The following is a 19,843-nucleotide window of genomic DNA, read 5'->3' as shown; positions in this document are numbered from 1 at the left end:
ATTCCCCAAACATGATTTGAGCTTTCCAGCTCCTGTGCATTGCTTATAACAGTACTTTATCCTAAAGTAGTCTTCTTAAAGTCTCAAAGATTAAACCTTTTCTAATCTCAACTTGATGTGATTTTTTTTTCTTTTGAGAAACAGGCTATGATTGATTAGATGCATGATAAACAATAAGTCACATAAAACTTTATGGTTTGTAAAAGACTTTGCAAGCATGGATAGAACACTGGGCCTAGACTCACACTCTGAGTTCAAATCCAGTCTCAGACACTCACTAGCTGTGGGACCCTGGACAAGTCACTTTACCCCTATTTGCCTCAGTTCCTCATCTGTAAAATGGGGAAACGCTGGAGAAGGAAATGGCAAACCACTTAGTATCTTTGCCAAGAAATCCCCATAGACAAGTATATGGGGTCATGAAGAGTCTGATGGGGGACTGAAAAACAACAACAAAAAAGACTTTCTTGAGATCGATGGTAATTAGAACAAGTATGATCATTCTTCACTTTAAGATAAAGAATTTAAGGTTCAGAAAGCTTGAAGGATTTGTTCATTATTATATAATTGACAAATGGTCAAAGGATATGAACAGGCAGTTTCAGATGAAGAAACTAAAGCTATCTATAGTCATATGAAAAAATGCTCTAAATCACTATTGATTAGGGAAATGCAAATCAAAACAACTCTGAGGTACCACATCACACCTATCAGATTGGCCAACATGACAAAACAGAAAAACGAAAGATGCTGGAGAAGACGTGGGAAAACTGGAACACTAACGCATTGTTGGTGGAGTTGTGAAATGACCCAACCATTTCGGAGAGAAATTTGGAACTATGCTCAAAGGGCTATAAAAATGTATGTACCCTTTGACCCAGAAATACCATTTCTAGGACTGTATCCCAAAGAGATCAAACAAACTGGGAAAACGACCCATATGTACAAAAGTATTTAGAGCAGTTCTTTTTGTGGTGGCAAAGAACTGGAAGTTGAGAGGATGCCCATCAATGGGCTGAACAAGTTGTGGTATATGAATGTAATGGAATACTATTGTGCTATAAGAAATGATAAGCAAGCAGACTTCAGAAAAACCTGGAAAGACTTGTATGGACTGATGCTGAGTGAAGTGAGCAGAACCAGGAGAATGTTGCATACAGTAACAGCCACATTGTACGATGACTAACTTTGACAGACTTAGTTCTTCTCAGCAATGCAAGGACCTAAGATATCTCCAAAAGTCTCATGATGGAAAATGCTATCCACATCCAGAGAAAGAACTATGGAGTTTGAATGCAGATTGCAGCATACTGTTTGTGCTTTTTTTCCTTCTATTTTGTTTTGTTTCCTCTTTCTTGTGGTTCCTCCTATTAGTTCTAATTCTTCCTCACAACATGACTAATGTGAAAACACATTCAATAGGAATGTATATGTAGAGCCTATATCTGATTGCATGCCGTGTCTAGGGGAGGAAGGGAGAGAAAAATTTAAAACTCAAAAGCTTATAGAAGTGACTGTTGAAAACTAAAAATAAATTAATAATTAAAAAAAAGAAAGAAAGAAAACTGGACAGTCCACCAGAGCCCTGCCAGGAAACTGAACTGCTTTCATTTAAATTTTCTTAGAAAGATGAAGATCACCAGGCAAGTTGAGGTAACCAAACATTGTGGTCCTTTCTCAAGCTGAACTGCTAATCATTCAAACTCTACTGCAGATAATGCAAGTCTGATGGACTGCCAATGTTGTTCAAATGCCAAACATACATTTGCCTAAAAAAAAACTATTTTATGGAGAACTCATACAAGGCAAGTACTCACACAGAAACTAGAAGAAGTAATACAAGGACACTCTCAAGGTCTCTCTGAAGAACTCTGAAATCCATTATGAGATATGAGAGACACTGGCTCAGGACCTCCCAACATGATGTGCCCACATCAAAGAAGGCACTGTGCCCTATAAGCAAAGCTAAGTGCAACAGTTTAAAAGAAACATGAGATACAGAAATTTAGAGATTTCTCCATTCCAAATATTCACATAGACTATTTGTGCCTGACCTGTGGTAGAACCTTCTCAGCTCATACTAGTCTGATCAGCCATAGTCAAACACACTGTACACTGACCTCAACATAGCGATATGATTTTGGTCCACTTCAAGTATGAAGGAGAATAACTAGTTGGGAAAAAATGTTATGGTGCAGTTAGTACTGGTATAATGCTTATTTCAAAATCTCATATTTGTTCCAAAATACACATTACATTGTCCAAAAAATTAAAAACAACTTTGTGAAAATGATGAAATAGGGTATTTCATGTTCACAGAGAACCTGTACTGTTTGAGGAAATCACAAGGTCCACATCTCCTGGCTGGTCAGGGAATAGCTTGGACTCTCAAAGTCTAACCTTAAACATCTTCTTAGTAGGAATATTTTTCTAAGAAGCTGTACTGTATCAATAATCTTCTAGCCCCAGGCAGCTAGCAACTGACTTAGAAGCCCTTAACCTCTTGAACTCATAAGGTTACTGCCAAGGCTGGAAACATCTAATTCTTAGCATCACTGGACAGTGGCTTGTATTTTAGGTAGAAAACATACCTGGGCAGTAAATAACCAAGGGCTCAGGCTTGCCTAAGCAATCAAATGTTCTCATACTATGTGCCTGTGACCACTATTTGGAGGGAAGTGGAGGGGACAAGAGAAAGAAAAATCCCCCTCCCTGACTCTTGCTTTAAGTCCAAGGGAGAGAAAGGGATGGAAGAATTCTAAGAGAGAGAAATTTTTCTCCTTAATTCCTTTTATAGCCTATGGTATACATGGTTTCTTCTTGGTATATGCCCAATTATCTTCAAAATAAGCCTCATTACTGAGAACCAAAAGTTGCTTTATTATCAATAAGTGCACGTGCTTCAAGAAGGGGTCAGAGTACATTTCTGTCCCACAGCCATGCAAAATACATTTACATTTTGAAATTTCATTATTTTAACTTTTGTAAAAGTTAAACAATGAATTAAAGGCTCTAGAGCAAATACACACACATATAAGTAAATACCAATTAGAGGATGTCAGTATATTATTAACTTTAGAGAATTTTAGAGATATAATCTCTTTGGTTCTTTTCTTTTTTTAAGAGAAGACTTGACAAATTAATGGTGTTACAGACTAAAACACTGTGCTCATCTCCCTTGGGTTTGTGAGTGTACAATGAACCCAAAAGGATGACAAAATATAATGCAATATATAAAAGCCTTTAGGGAAAAACAGTAATTACTCATTAATATTCTCAAAGGGAAAAAAAAGCCAGCCATATAGGCTGCTTTATAAGATCTCACAAGCAAGGCAATTAAAACTTGTGGTCAGTAACAGTGAAGATAATGGTCAACAGATTCACAATTGTAGACCTTTTTAATCTTCTCCAGCAATGAATACTGATACAAACCATAAAATGAAACAAATTAAAGAAATCTGTGAAAGTAAGAACTGTTTCTTCAAAATTACATAGCTTTGAGATAATCAATATTTTTCCATTTACTATGAAAAAATGTATGCAGTTTAATCATATTATATACTAAGAAAATCTATCAGGTATAATCCCAAATGATCTGAAAAGTTTACTAGTTTAAACAGTACTGAGCCAAAGAATTAGTTCATCATGATGCAGAATTCCAGACCTATGAAATTTCTGTTAGCAGTGAATTTATTGCTTTGTGTATTATCACATGCACCTCCCATTAATACACATATAGAGTGGTTCTTTTTTTATTCTAACAGACTTAATGGAAATTATTTGCCACAGAAAATAACCTACAACAGAATATTACTTTTGACATTTTTTTCTATAGGTAACTTCACTGACGTTTTAGAAAGAATGAGTCTTGTGGCATACAGATATACATGAAAAGTGTACTGTAAATTTCTTTTACACAAATAACTGGAGGGGGTATGTTTAACTAAACAAAGAATAGTGGCAATTACAAAAGATAAAACTGATAATTTTGGCTATCTAAAATTGAAAAGCTTCTCTATGGAGAAAATTAAGGCACCTAAGATAAATGGGTAAAAAAAAATCTTTGGATCAAATTTCTGATAAGCAATTTTTTTAAACAAAGATGTATAAAGTTAACATATATATAGACTAAAACATTCCTCTGTAAATAACAGTTCTAAACTTTTAGCATTCTAAACTCTTAGTAATCTGAGCTACTATATTACCTATCCAACCTTATCTTTACCATTCCCAAGCACATTTTCTCATTTTGGTTCTCTTGATTAGAAGAGAACTGCCTTTGTGCTCTCCTTTCCTCTTCTCCAAATCTAATCCATTCTCTAAGGTCCAGCAGGGGTGGGGAACCAGCGGCCTTGAGACCACATGTGGCCCCTTAGGTCCTTAAGTGTGGTCCTTCGATTGAATCCAAACTTCATAGAACAAATCCCCCTTAATAAAAGGATTTGTTCTGTAAAACTTGGACTCAGTCAAAAGGCCACACCCAAGGACCTAGAAGACCACATGTGCCCTCAAGGTCGCAGGTTCCCCAGCCCTACAGCCTAGAGAGTAATTGGGTAAGTCGTGGAGGGAGGCTTAGGGGGAAAGACAATGAGTTCAGCTTTAGATAGGTTGAGTTTAAGATGTCTACTGGACATTCAATTCTAAAAGGCAGTTGGAGATATGAGATTAGAGGTCAGCACAGAGAGGTGAGGGCAAGATAGGGATATCTGAGAATCATCAGTACAGAGATGATAATTAAAACTATGAGAGTTGATGAAATCATCAAATTGAGTGGCATAAAATAAGAGAAGAGGGAACAGGATACAGCCCTACAGGACACCCACAGTTGGTTGTATCCTGGATGAGGATTCAGCAAAGGAGACTAAGGTGTGGTCTGATAGGCAGGAGAAAAACCAGGAAAGACTGGTATTGCAAAAAACCTAGAAAGATGAAAATATCAAGGAAAAGTGTGATCAATAGTGTCAAAGGCTGCAGAGAGGTCTAGAAGAATGGGGATTAAAAAAAGGCCACTAAAAAATCACTGATAACTTTGGAGAGAGCAATTCTGGTGAAATGATGAGGTCAGAAGCTAGACTGTAAGGGGTTAAGAAGAAAATAAGAAAGAGGAGACACCAATTATAGATAGTCTTTTCAAGGAGTTTGGTCACAAAAGCAGGAGAGATATAGGATGATAGTGGGGATAGAAGGATTAAGTCAAGGTTTTTTGAGGATGGGGAAACATGGACATGTTTGCACACAGAAGGGAAGGAGCCAATAGACAGGGAAAAACTGACTATCACTGATAGAGTGAGGATGACAGAGAGGGGCAGTCTGTTGGAGGATATAGGATGGAATGGGATCACCTGTGCAGGTGGAAGGGTAAAGCTACCTCTTTGTGTGAGCCAAGGTGAAGGAGGAAATAGTGGCAGAAGGCAACTGAGAGACATGGGATGAGGAAGATGGCTTCAATTTTTTCTGTAAAATATGAGGTAAGGTTCTAAGGGAGGAGGGTAGGGAGAAGGTGGAGCCATGGGAGATTTAGGAGGGATAAAAAAAAGTTTAAAAGAGTTGATTGTAGAGTAACTTGATAAGTGAGAAGCAAAAGGACCGCCTAAACAGCAGTGAGGGCACTCACTACTCAGGTTATGTAACATTAATTTATAGTGGACCAAGTCAGAATAGTTGCATGATTTTTTCCACTCACATTCAAAAGCATGTGTATAGGAGCAAAGGTGGCAGATGGTGGGAGTCATCCATGGCTGAGGCTTCGCAAGGTGCCATCAGCAATATAAAGGGTAAAAGGACTCAAAAGAAGAGAACAGTGATAGCAGCACATAAATGTAACAACAGAAATGTCAATACTTTCTTAGCAATGGAGGTTCAACCCCAACATCTCTAGCCTAAAGTTATCCAATAAGAAAACAATAACAGGACAAACACATGATTATGACAGGAGAGCATATTCATTTCTTTAAATAACAAATGGTCTTCTATAGAGTAAAATTTAACTGAATTCATTACAGGCACTCCCCTTACTTTATAGGCAATACAGCCTACTTCCACTCAAATGACCACACAGGAATGCTACCCTGACCCCTACCCTAGCACAATGACCACAAAAGAAATTTCCCTTCCCTTCTACCTGTAAACACAAAAGTCCCTACTACCTTTCTTTTTTACTGCTATACAGGTCGCAATGCTTCCTGGGACCCTTTCCCTTTCTGCTCCCAAACCAGAGCTGTCATGACTCCACGTTGGAAGGCCAAGTCTGCGTCTGTTCTCCACTCTTGCTCACACACCTACTGTCTCAAGAAAATTGTACCTGGTCATTCTATCATCTCCAGATACTAGTTCTCCCTTTATCAACCTTATATGTAATAATCACTCCTTTTGAGTTTAATTCCCCATAAATCATCTGCTAGTTATCAATATTCTTTGGCTTACTTGATACTCCTTATCCTTCATCAGTATTTGATTTTACAACACGCCTGCTTGCTATCCCCTCCTCCATAATCATTGCCTTGTCATGGCAGAAGGGCTTGTATGGCTCAATGAAACTATGAGCTATGCTGTGCAGGACACAAGAAGGACAAGTTATAGTGGAGAGTTCTGACAAAAGATGATCCACTGGAGAAGGAAATGGCAAATCACTCCAGTATCTTTGCCAAGAAAACCCTATAGACAATACTAAAATGAAAAAAGAGATGGCATCAGAAGATGAATCCCTCTGTTCAGAAGGTGTCCAACATGCTACTGGGGAAGAGTGGTGAACAACTACAAGTAGTGCTAGTACTAATAAAGTGGCTGGGACGAAGCCAAAAGAAAGCTCAGCCTCAGATGTGTATCATGATGAAAGGAAAGTCCAAAGCCGTAAAGATCAATATTGCATGGGAATCATGGCCCTGGGAGCGGGGGCTGTGGCAGTGAGTGGGGACCGAGCTGCGGCCGCTGCAGAACTGACAAGAAGGTGTTTTGTTAAAATTCCTGTGGAAACAAAATATAATCTCATAAGGAAATAATGGATGGAGAAGAGAAAACTTTATACGGCGGGTGAGAGCCCGGATGCTATGTATGTGAAATATCTTCCAATGGTCATGAATTTATTGTAAAAAGAGAGCATGCTTTAGCATCAAGAACAATAAAAGCCATGTTAAGTGGCCCAGGTCAGTTTGCTGAAAACGAAACCGATGAAGTTAATTTTAGAGAAATTCTATCACATGTGCTATCAAAAGTATGCATGTATTTTACCTACAAGGTTCGCTACACTAATAGCTCTACAGAGATTCCTGAATTCCCAACTGCACCTGAAATTGCACTGGAATTGCCGATGGCTGTGAACTTCCTAGATTGTTAAATAAAATAAATTACAATAAACTGTTAAAAAAAATACTGCATGGGAATCAAGAACGTAAGATCTATGAACCAAGTTAAGCTGGATGTGGTCAAACAGGAGGTGGAAAGATTAAACATCAACATTTTTGGTGTCAGTCAACTTAAATGGACAGGAATGGGTGAATTTAATTCAGGTGATCATTATATATAGTACTGCAGGCAAGAATCCTTTAGAAGAATGGAACAGCCCTCACAGTCAATAAAAGAGTAAGAAAAGCAGTACTAGGATATAATCTCAAAAATGAAAATGATAATCTGTTTAAATCCAATGCAAACCATTCTACATCACAGTAATGACAGTCTATGCTCCAACCACCGATGCAGAAGAGGCCAAAGGTGATCAACCGTATGAAAACATACGACATCTTTTAGAAATAACACCAAAAAAAAAAAAGTTACATTCATCACAGGGGATGGGAACGCTAAAGTAGGAAATCAAAATATAATCAGAATAATGGGCAACTTTGACTTGGAATACAAAATGAAGCATGGCAGAAATGAATAGAGTTTTGTCAAGATAACTTAGTGGTCATAGCAAACTTTTTTTTTCAATAACCCAAAAGGTAACTCTACACACGGACATCACCAGATGGTCATCACCATAAGCATACTGATTATACCTTTTTGCAGCCAAAGATGAAGTTCTATATATCAGTTAAAACAAGACCTGGGGCTGGCTGTGGCTCAGATCATGAGCTTCTTTTTGCAAAATCCAGATTTAAATTGAAGAAAGTATGGAAGCCATCAGACCATAAGAATGACCTAAATAACATTCTTTATCAATATGAAGTGGAAACGATGAATATATTTAAGGGATTAACTCTGGTAGATAAGGGGTAGATAAGAGTGCCTGAAGAAGTATGAACAGATTTGTAATACTGTATAGGAGGCAGCAACAAATAACATTACAAAAAGACGAGCAAGAAAGCAACATGCCTGTCTGATGAGGCTTTACAAATAATTGAGGAAAGAAGGAAAGTGAAAGGGAAAGATATACTCAACTGAAACAGAATTCCAGAGAACAGCAAGGAGAGATAAGGTTTTCTTAAATGAGCAATACAAAGAAATAGAACAACAGAATAGGAAAGATGAGATGTCTTCAAAATTAAGAGATCTGAAGGGAATGTTTCATGTAAAATCGAGAATGATAAAAGACAAAAATTACTTAACAGAAGTAGATTAAGAAGAGGTGGCAAAAATATATAGAACTATAAAAGAAAGATCTTAATATCATCAATAATGATCTACACCAGTACTTCTTAAAGTGTGGGTTACAACTCCATATGAGGGTCACAAAAAATCTGGCAACAGTAAAAGGTTTCTGAACACGCAACAACCAAAAATAAATTAAAAATCAAACAAGTGATGAATCTGAGGTGTTTCTGGCAGCACCTGTCTGTGCTTTATCACACAACTTCACTGCAGCCTTGGTTCTGAACACAAAGCATGCACACTTTGCATTACACATGCCCTTTGTGTTGCACGTGCCCTCAGGCTACACAATACCAACAAACACTGCCAAAACACAAAAAGGGGTGGACAGAGTTTAAGAAGCTTGATCTAGAGCCAGATATCCTGGAGAATGAAGTCCAGTGGGCCTCAGGAAGCATTGCTAACAATAAGGCTAGTGGAGGTGAAGGAATTCCAGCTGAGCTACTTAAAACCCTAAAAGATGATGCTGTTAAAGTGCTGTGCTCAATCTGCCAGCAAATTTGAGAAACTCTACAGTGGCTACTGGGTTAGAAAAGATCAGTTTATATCTCAAATCCTAAAAAAGAGCAATACCAAAGAATGCTCGTTCAAAATACCAAACAGTGCACTCATTCCACAGGCCAGCAGGGTGATGCTTAAGATTCTGCAAGCTAGGCTTCAGCAATATGTGGATCAAGAATTACCAGAAGTGCAGGAAGGTTTTTCAAAGAGGCAGAGGAACTAGACACCAAATTGCCTATATTCACAAGATTGTGGAAAAAGCAAAGTTCCAGAAAAACATCTACTTCTGCATCACTTACTACGCCTTTGTGTGGATCACAACAAAATGTGGCAGAATGTGAAGTACCAGATCATCTTACTTGTCTCCTGAAGAACCTGTATGCAGGTCAAGAAGCAACAGTTAGAACCGAACATGAAACAACTGATTGGTTTAAGATTGGGAAAGGAGTACAAAGTAGCACAAGTACAATATTGTCAACATTATTTAACTTACATGCAGAGTACATCACGTGAAATGCCAGGCTGGATGAATCAAAAGCTGGAATTAAGGTTGCCAGAAGAAACATCAGCATCTCATACATAAAGATGATACCACTCTGATGGCCAAAAGTGAAGAAGAATTGAGAAGCCTCTTGATAAGGGTGAAAGAGGAGATTGTAAAAGCTGGCTTGAAGCTTAACATTAAATAAACTAAGATCATGGCAACTTGTCCCATCACCTTCTAGCAAACAGAGGGAGAAGAAATGGAAGCACTCTCAGATTTTATAATCTTTAGTTCAAAGATCACTGCAAATGGCAACTGCAGCCATGAAATTAAAAGATGTTTGTGCCTTGGAAAGAAAGCTATGGCAAATCTGGACAGTATACTAAAAAGCAGAGACATCACCTTACCAGTAATACATGAAAGTAGCATATGGCTGTGAGAGTTGGAGTATAAGGAAAACTGGGCAATGCTTTTGAATGGTGGTGCTGGAGAAGACTTTCAAGAATCCCTTGGACATCAAGGAGATCATATCAGTCAATATCTTAAAGAAATTAATTCACACTACTCACTAGAAGGGACAAATATTGAAGTTTAAGCTTAAATACTTTGGTCACATAATGAGAAGATAGAGCTCATGTTGGGAAAGACTGAAAGCAAAAAGAGAAGAGGATGACAGAGGATGAGACAGTGTCACAGAAAAACAACAAGCACGATAGATTTCAGGGACAATGAAGGATAGAGAGGCCTGGCACACTATGTGTCCATGGGGTCCCGAAAAGTTGGTTACAACTGAACAAATGAACAACAACTGTTTGTTATGTTGCTAAAAGAACGAGAGTAAAGAAATTAGAATCTTCTAAGGCCAACCTTCTCTTTCCACTGCTACTCTCTAGCCCATGGTACAGTCCATCTCATTTCTTCATCTTTTCCCCACCACATGTTCTGTCCTGCTTTCAGTGAAAACTTCACCCCAATTTCCATAATGCAACATCCAGGAAATTCACTGGCTCTCAGTGTTCTTGTAAGACCTATAAAGAATACTTTTATCTCATCTTCTAATTGTTGTTGCTAGCAGCAAAAGCCTTGAAATACTCCAAGAGTTGTGTACTTGCTTCCAGAACAAGAAGATAGAAGACAAACTTTAAGACTTGCTCTTTTTAGCAATCAGAGAGAGATGGAAAGACACTTTGATCAGAAGCAACAGGTGATGACAGCTGAGAAAGAAGTAGGCAGCTTAATATCCGAGTTCCTCAAGGCAGGAAAAAAAAGACAGCAAATAGGGAACTGGACAGAAATGAAAAGAGCCCTGGTAGCTTCTTCAAGGAATACTCATTAAGCACCTACTATGTACTAGGCACTGTATTAGGAGGCATGACTAGGGCATCATAATTCCTCACCTACACCTCCCCACTCCTCCTTACCCTGCCCCACCTTTGACCTGAGAGTCAAACTTCTCTACATATGATCCCATATATACAGACTATTTCAGTTTCTCCAGTTTCTTCATTTTTGCATTCATTTATACAATATCACGCAAGACACTATGCTAAGCACCTGGGAAACAAAACCAAAATCAAATAGTTCATCTACTCAGACTTTTCATTCTATAGGGAGTGGGAAGATGAGACTGGGATACAAAAGGGACACAGATAAGCTAAAACAAGATAATCTGAAGCGGCAGAAAACACTAACTGAGGAGATAAGGAGGGGAAATCAGCAAAGGTTTTGTTCTGGAGGTACCACCTAAACTGAGCCTTAAAAGAAGTTAACTGATCTAAGAGATGGGAATGAGGAGGCAATGTATTCCAGGCATGTGGGTCAGCCTGAATGAAAGCCCAAAGACTTATTACAGAGGCCTAATTCAAAGAAAGCAAGTAGGGTATTTTACATTTTAAAGTGTGTGAAGAGAAATAACATGAAATAAATCTTCAAAGGTGAGTTGCAGCCAGATCATGGAAAGCTTTATTATACCCTCTAAAATCCTATCAAATACTTTTATAGAACTCTGTGGTGAGAAGGACCCAGGGGACAACTTAATTCATTAAACTCTTGTTCAGGCAGAATCTACTTAAGTTAACCAAGAAGACAGGTAGCTATCCAATTTGGATGATAGATACAGTCAAGTATCTATATCATATTCATGTTATAAGCTATAAAGAAGAGTAGTTGATTTAAAAACAATTTGCTCATTTTATTTAGGTTCATTCTGAGGGGCAACTAGTGCTTCTTTAAAACATTTAGAAAATAAAGTTTCTATGTGCTGAAGCTGAATCTGTCAAAGGGCAACAGCTGCATTGCTACCTGCTTAGTGACTAGATTTCAAGAGCAGAATGAAAAAGAATTTTCAAAAAAATAAATTCATGTCACAGAAGCAAATTAAGAGATGATGATCTCTCATATATCAAAATTTGATACTGGGCTCCTTTAAAATAATGCATTTATAACAAAGGTGTATATAACAGTTTAATTTATCACAAATTTTCAGTAACACTCCAACTAGGGAAAGTGAGGAAAACTTGTGATTTTAAATATGAAAACATACATATGTTAAATAAAAGACCAATCAAGAATCTCTTAGTTATTAATTCCTACTGCATCTTAGATTATATTAGAAAGTGTGTCATAACAAATGTCATGATAAGGAAAATATTTTTCAAACTCAAGACTGCAGCCCACCATAAAAGTGTTTTGCTTTACTTATTACAAAGACGTATCACTATAAAGACAAGTAAAACAAATGTCTCTTCTTCTTCCCTCAGGAACTCAAAGTCATGCAATTATATCTATAAAGAAGGAACATACAGAATCATGCCTACAGCCTGTTAATACTTGCTCTGCATTTGATGGTAACTTTGATAAGGCCTTAAGAAGACTCCCTTGGTATTTCTCCATGTTTCTATCAGAATGCAGATTTTACTCACTTCCTCCAATAACATGTAAATGAAAAGCTAACAGCTCAATAGTTTCTCAAACCATCAAGACTATGTATGGCCTATTCTTCAAACAGGAAAGCATTCATTCAATAATGAAGTACCAGGACAGCAAGCAGGCATATTAACCACTTCCTATGTGTCAGGAAACCATTATGCACACTAAAAACTGGTAAGACAAATACAAGCAAAAAGTCAGTTTCTGCCCTCAAGAAGCTTTATTCCAAAGAGGGAAGGCAATGTATAAAAAGGAGCTGAAAAGGAGTAGGGAAGTTTAGGGGAATAAAGTATCTACACAGGAAGCATGTGAGAAAGTCCCCCCAAAATAGAAATGGCTATCTCTCTGAAAAATTTGGTGCAATATGTCAACTTTATGAAATACAACTAGTCTCCACAGTCTTCTCCAATTCTAAAAATTCTGTGGCCCTTCTACAAACACAGTTAACTTGGTTAGCCAGTAATGGGTAATAGCTAGAGATAATAGCCAGTAATAGCTAATAGGCAGATAGTGTTTTAAGGCTGGCAAAGTGCTTTACGTATATTATCTCACTTGATCATCACATCTTCTCTGAGGTAACTGCTATTATTATCCGCATCTTACAGATGTGGAAATTAAGGCTAAGAACAGTTTTAAGTAACTTGCCCAGGCTCACACAGTAAGTATATAAGGCAGGACTGAAATTCAGGTCTTGCTGAACCAATTTCAGCACTTTATCTACTACACCATCTAGCTTCCTTAGTATTTTTCTATTCACCAGAATTATTCATTGGCATCACAACCCCCAGATATAAAATCTTGACATACCTTCAAAAAAAAAAAAAAATGATGGAAATGTGGACCACGTGTTTCAGTTTTGAATGCATCTTGTAGTATTTTGATTTTTTAAAGGGCAATATTATAAAGATATATGGCAGCTATCTATTAAATAATTAAATTTATTAAATTTAAAATATTAAAAATAAATTAAATATATACTAATTAAATCAAAAGATCCCATTCACTAACTATGCTAGATTTCAAAAAAAAAAGAAGAAGCAAACTTGTTACCCTACCGGTACACAATTGGTTCCATAATTGCCTAAAGGAATAAATGGAGCTAAAAACCTGCTAGAGAGTAAGTGATGAGGAAAAAAAGAGGGCAAAACTCCATAGCTTCCTGAGTAAAAAGTGATAAAAAGTTAATGATCTGTTTGTAAAATGTAAATGCACATAATACTAAAATGTTTATAAAAGACTAATATAACAGTTATGTTAGGTTGGAAATGAGCCTTAAACAATGAAGTTCAGGAACAGAAGAGGAAGTAAAATGCTTAAATAACCCCATCTCAGAAAAAGAAATTGAACAAGCCATTGATGAACTCCCTAGGAAAAAAATCTCCAGGGCCAGATGGATTTACATGCGAATTCTATCAAACATTTAAAGAACAATTAATTCCAATAATATAGAGAGTACTGGGGAAAATAGGTGAAGAAGGCGTCTTACCAAATTCTTTTTATGATACAAATATGGTGCTGATATCTAAACCAGGAAGACTCAAAATACAGAAAGAAAATTATACACCAATTTCTCTAATGAATATAGATGCAAAAATTTTAAACAAAATACTAGCAAGTAGATTGCAGCAACTTATCACAAGAATAATACACTATGACCAGGTAGGATTTATACCAGGAATGCAGGGTTGGTTCAATATTAGGAAAACTATCAGCATAATTGAGCACATCAACAACAAAACCAACAGAAACCACATGACCATCTCAATAGATGCAGAAAAAGCTTTTGATAAAATACAACACCCATTCCTATTAAAAACACTAGAAAGCATAGGTATAAATGGAGTCTTCCTTAAAATAATAAATAGCATATATCTAAAACCTTCAGCAAGCATTATATGTAATGGGGACAAGTTAGAAACATTTCCAATAAGATTGGGGGTGAAACAAGGATGTCCATTATCACCACTGTTATTCAATATTGCACTGGAAACCTCAGCTTTAGCAATAAGAGAAGAAAAAGAAATTGAAGGCACTACAAAGCTATCACTCTTTGCAGATGACATGATGATATACTTAGAGAATCCTAGGGAATCAAGTAAAAAACTACTTGAAATAATAAACAACTTTAGCAAAGTTGCAGGCTATAAAATAAACCCACATAAATCATCAGCATTTCTCTATATTACCAACAAAGCCCAACTGCAAGAGATAGAAAAAGAAATTCCCATTTAAACTTACTGCAGACATTACAAAATATTTAGAAGTCTACCTCCCAAAACAAACCCAGGAACTCTATGAACACAATTACAATCAGATCTAAACAACTGGAAAAACATCAGTTGCTCATGGGTATGCCAAGCTAATATAATAAAAATGACAATCTTACCTAAGTTAATTTACTTATTCAGTGCCATACCAATCAAACTACCAAAAAATTTTATAGAGTTGGAAAAAATAATAACAAGATTCATTTGGAAGAACAAAAGGTCCAGAATATCAAAGGAACTAATGAAAAGAAATGCAGGGGAAGGTGGCCTAGCAATCCCAGATCTTAAATTGTATTATAAAGCAGCAATCATCAAAACTGATTGGTACTGGCTGAGAAATAAAGTGGTAGATCAGTGGAATAGGTTAAATATGCAAGACACAGTAGTCAATGACTATAGTAATCTATTATTTGATAAACCCAAAGACCCCAGCTTCTGGGATAAGAACCCACTCTTGGAAAAAAAACTGCTGGGAAAACTGGAAAAGAGTATGGCAGAAACTAGGCATAGACCCAAATCTCACACCATATACCAAAATAAAGTCAAAATGGGTTCAGGACTTAGATATAAAGGCTGATACTATAAGTAAATTGAGAGAACAAGGAATAGTTTACCTATCAGATCTATGGAGAACAGAAGAATTCATGACCAAACAGGAGATAGAGAACATTATGAAAAGCAAAATGGATAACTTTGATTACATTAAATTGAAAAGTTTTTGCACAAACAATGCCAATGCAACTAAGATGAGAAGGAAGGTAGAAAACTGGGAAGGAATTTTTACAACCAGTGTCTCTGATAAGGGCCTCATTTATAAAATATGTAGAGAATTAAGACAAATTTATAAGAATACAAGTCATTCCCCAATTGATAAATGGTCAAAAGATACGAACAGTGTTCAGATGAAGAAATTAAAGCCATCTATAGTCACCTGAAAAAATGATCTAAATCATCATTGATTAAAGAAATGCAAATCAAAAGAACTCTGAGGTACCACATCACACCTATCAGATTGGCCAACATGACAAAACAGGAAAATGATAAATGTTGGAGAAGATGTGGGAAAATTGGAACGCTAATACATTGTTGGTGGAGTTGTGAAATGATCCAACCATTTTGGATCAACAATTTGGAACTATGCCCAAAGGGCTATAAAAATGTGCATACCCTTTGATCAAGCATTAGCACTGCTAGGGCTATATCCCAAAGAGATCAAACAAATGGGGAAAGGACCCACACGTACAAAAACATTTCATAGCAGCTCTTTTTGTGGTGGCAAAGAATTGGAAATTGAGAGGATGCCCATCATTTGGGGAATGGCTGAGCAAGCTGTGGTATACGAATATAATGGAATACTACTGTGCTATAAGAAATGATGAATAGGCTGACTTCAGAAAAACCTGGAAAGACTTATATGATCTGATGCTGAGTGAAGTGAGCAGAACCAAGAGAACTTTGTACACAGTAACAGCCACGTTGTGCAATGACCAATATTGAACACTTAACCCCTCTCAGCATTACAAGGATCTAAGACATCTCCAGAGGCCTCGGGATGGAAAATGCTATCCACATCCAAAGAAAGAACTATGGAAGTTGAATCGCTATCATTTTTTTTTCTTTTCTGTTGAGTTTTGTTTCCTCTTTCTGATGGTTCCTCCTATTGGTTTTAATTTTTACTTACAACTTCACTAATGTGAAAATATGTTTAATAGGAATGTAAATGTATAGCCTATATCAGATTGTGGCCATCTTGGGGAGGGGGGTGGGAGGAAGGGGGAGAAAAATTTTAAACTCAAAAGCAAATGGAAGTGATTGTTGGTAAATCAAAATAAATTAATAAAAATTAAAAAACAAAAAAAATGAAGTTCATGAATATTGTGATCTATATGGTTAAGCTTTAAGCGCATTTTTTAGTAAAGAAATGATGATATTGTGGTTTGGGTTATAATCTGTACTCGTACAGTAAGTACCCACACCAAAAGTATCAAGATACTTTTCACCAAATAAAGAAAGTAACTCCAAAATCAATTATTATATTTAACGTATAATGTCAAAGGATAATCAAAGGGAAAATACAAAAAAGTTTCCAATCCTCTTAAAATTAGATAAATTCAAATTACAACTTTATATTAATAGTTGTCAACTGTTTTTTCATTTGAAGTACAATCATCATCAATTACAACATAAAGCAAAGCAAAAAAGGTCATCCCTGTACAGGATTTTAATAAACCTCATGAGCTCAAAACAAAATAGGCATTCAGTTAAAAAGCATTTATAAAGCACCTACTATGTGCCAGGCACTATGATAAGTACTGGAGAAATAAAAACAGATAAAACTGACAATCCCTGATGTCAAGGAGCTACAATCTAATGGAAGACCAACACGCAAATAATTATTCATGAACAAAATACAGACAAGACAAACCCGAAATAATCAATAAAGGGAAGCACTAGCATAAAGGGAGATAAATCAGGAAAAGCTTCTTACAGAAAGCAGGATTTAGTTGAGACTTGAAGGAAGCCAGGGAAGTTAGGAGGCAGAGATGAGGAGGGACAGTCTGAGGAACTGTAGGGACAGTAAGGGAAAATTCTAGGAGTTGAGAGATGAGGTATCTGGTGCCAGAAGCAGCAAGGAGGCCAATGACATGGGATCAAAGAGTACACAGTGAGGTAGGGGTAGTTAAGGAATAAGACTACAAAGGTAGGAGGGGACTAGGTTATGAAAGACCTTAAAAGCCAAACTAAGGGTCTTATGCTTGATCCTGGTGGCATTAGGAAGCCAGTGGAATAGGCTAAATGGGGGGAAAGGGGAGGGTTGAGGGAGTGAGTATGTTATGTGATCAAATTTGTGCATTAGGAAGATCAATTTGAAAGCTGCATGGAGGGCAGACAGGAGTGGGTAAAGACTTGAGACAGGGAGACCAACTAGCAGGCTATTCAATCAGTCAATAAACATTTATCAAACGCCTACTGTGTGCCAGACACTGGGGATACAAAGACAGGCAAATGACAGCCTCTGTTGTCAAGGGGATCACAGTCTAACTGGGGAGACAACACGTAAACAAGTATGTAGAAATGAGATTTACACAGGATAAGAATATGCATGAGAGTATAAGGCTACAGAGGATTTGATGACCTCATTTTAACTCGTTTCTCAAAAGCTTTTTTAAAAAATTGTCTTTGTACTGGTCACCCATACTGGGACAGAATAGGAGAAACAAAAGAATGCTCCATTCCTCTTACAAATAGGGAACATGGAGCTTACCCTTCCAAGTGTCCCAATGAAGCCAATTATTGCCAACAATAATACTGAGGTTGAAACATAACCTAATGCATCAATGGCGATCTTGAAGTCAGCAACACTTGGATTTGAACCACACCTCAAGCTTTTTGCATGATCCTGGATTGCCTTTTCTCAGCCTTAGTTTCCCCACCTATAAAATGGGGATATTGACATCTACCTCACAGAGCTGTTACTATGAAATTATATAATGTATGTAAAACGCTTTTTAAACCTTAAAGGCTCCGTGTCAGCTATCATTATTAAGTCTCCAAATCCCTTTTAATGCCAATTACCTGGTTAAATACGTTAATTAAGAATTAATTCTTCAGTGTAATTCAATTCAATAAACATTTATTAAGTACAACGCATTGCAGTAGGTGCTAGGGATACAAATATAAGGCCTAAGTGGTTCTTTATCTCAAGTAGATTTTATTGTCATGGGGGATATAGCATGGTCTCAGCTAAGTAAATACAAGGCAATTTGAGGAGAAACACTAACAAGTGGTGTTATTTGGGAAGTCTGTGTGGAAAAAGTGATCCCTGAGCTGAGCCTTGAATGAAGCTAAGGGTCTGAGCAGCACAATTTAAAGGAGTGCATTCCAGGCATAAGGGACAAGTCATGCAAAGTCATGGTGGGGGAAGCTGAATTGGTCAGTAGCTAGCTAGCAGTTCAGTTTGATTGAAATATAAAATATGTGAAGAGGAGTAATATGAAACAAACCTGGAAAGATAGAGTAGAACCAGGTTGGTAGAGTTCCTGAAATTCCAGGTTGAGTTTTATATTTAATCCAAAATGCAATAGGGCACTCAAGGTTTTTGAGCAAGGAGGGACATTCACAAGTTTATCCTAGGAAGGTTGCTTTGAAAGCTGGATGGAAGATGTATTAGGAAGGGTGGAGCCTAGAAGCAAAGAGACCATTCAGGAGGCTATCAAACTAATCTTAGGGCCAGGTGATGAGGTCCTAAACTAAAGTTGTGGCCGTCTGAGTAGAGAGAAGGGAATGAATATGAGATATGCTCTGGAGATGGAATCAGGCAGCCTATGAATCCAGATTGAGCATGGGGCATAAAGTAGAAAAAATGGTGGAAGAACATCCTTATGAGTAACTCAGAAAATGAATAACTAGGAATTTGCAGGTGACGGCAAGATCAAGTACATGACCATCTTTGTGTGTGGCTGAGGTGGACTGAAGTAGTGGGTTATGAAATGATTAAGCTGAAGAACCGATTAGAATATTTGAGGGAATATCAATATGTATGGGGAAGTCCCCTAGTAAGAAGGCAAGAATTGAGGAGGAAAGATTGTAAGCCAAGAGACTGAACTCTTTGAGAAAAGAAGGGAAGTGTCCAGAAGTACAACAGCTACCCAGATTTTTATTGTACATATGGATTAAGTGAACCTCACAGAAGTTACTTACTGATGGTAATAGAGAGAGTGACAATGGAAGCAAAGACTATTCTAACTTCCCTAGCTTGTCCAGTGAGTTTAGGAGAATGAAGGAAAGTGCAGCCAATACATTGGGAGGCTAGGGAGACTATCTACTTAGTAGCCAACATCTCAATAAGAGCCAGAATATGGAAGGAGTAAGATTAAAGCAAATTTGTTGCCTATGGAGCAGACATTCCAGAGAGCACAGTGGAAGAGGCAGGTAGCTCCAGAGTGAGACACTGGTGGGGGAAAGGGGACAGCAGTGGAATGGGACAGAGCACTGGGTCTGAATGATGACAGTCAGAGGGTTCAGAATCACTAGGTTAGGAAGGGAATCATCAACAGATAGTTTGTTAATCATTAAGGAA

At 37.3% G+C, this 19,843-nt stretch overlaps 1 protein-coding gene and 1 pseudogene across 2 annotated transcripts in view; one reads left to right on the top strand and one right to left on the bottom strand.

Moving 5' to 3' along the window:
* Nucleotides 1-19,843, bottom strand: part of RAB11FIP2 (RAB11 family interacting protein 2) — a 92,683-nt gene that overhangs the window by 27,664 nt on the left and 45,176 nt on the right. The gene's annotated exons all lie outside the window — the stretch shown is intronic.
* LOC110209559 (elongin-C pseudogene) lies at nucleotides 6,884-7,360 on the top strand (annotated as a pseudogene).

The sequence above is a fragment of the Phascolarctos cinereus genome, unplaced genomic scaffold, assembly GCF_003287225.1.
Source record: "Phascolarctos cinereus isolate Bilbo 61053 unplaced genomic scaffold, phaCin_HiC Scaffold_3;HRSCAF=262, whole genome shotgun sequence".
Classification (NCBI taxonomy): domain Eukaryota; kingdom Metazoa; phylum Chordata; class Mammalia; order Diprotodontia; family Phascolarctidae; genus Phascolarctos; species Phascolarctos cinereus.
This window is presented reverse-complemented; position numbering and strand designations above follow the sequence as displayed.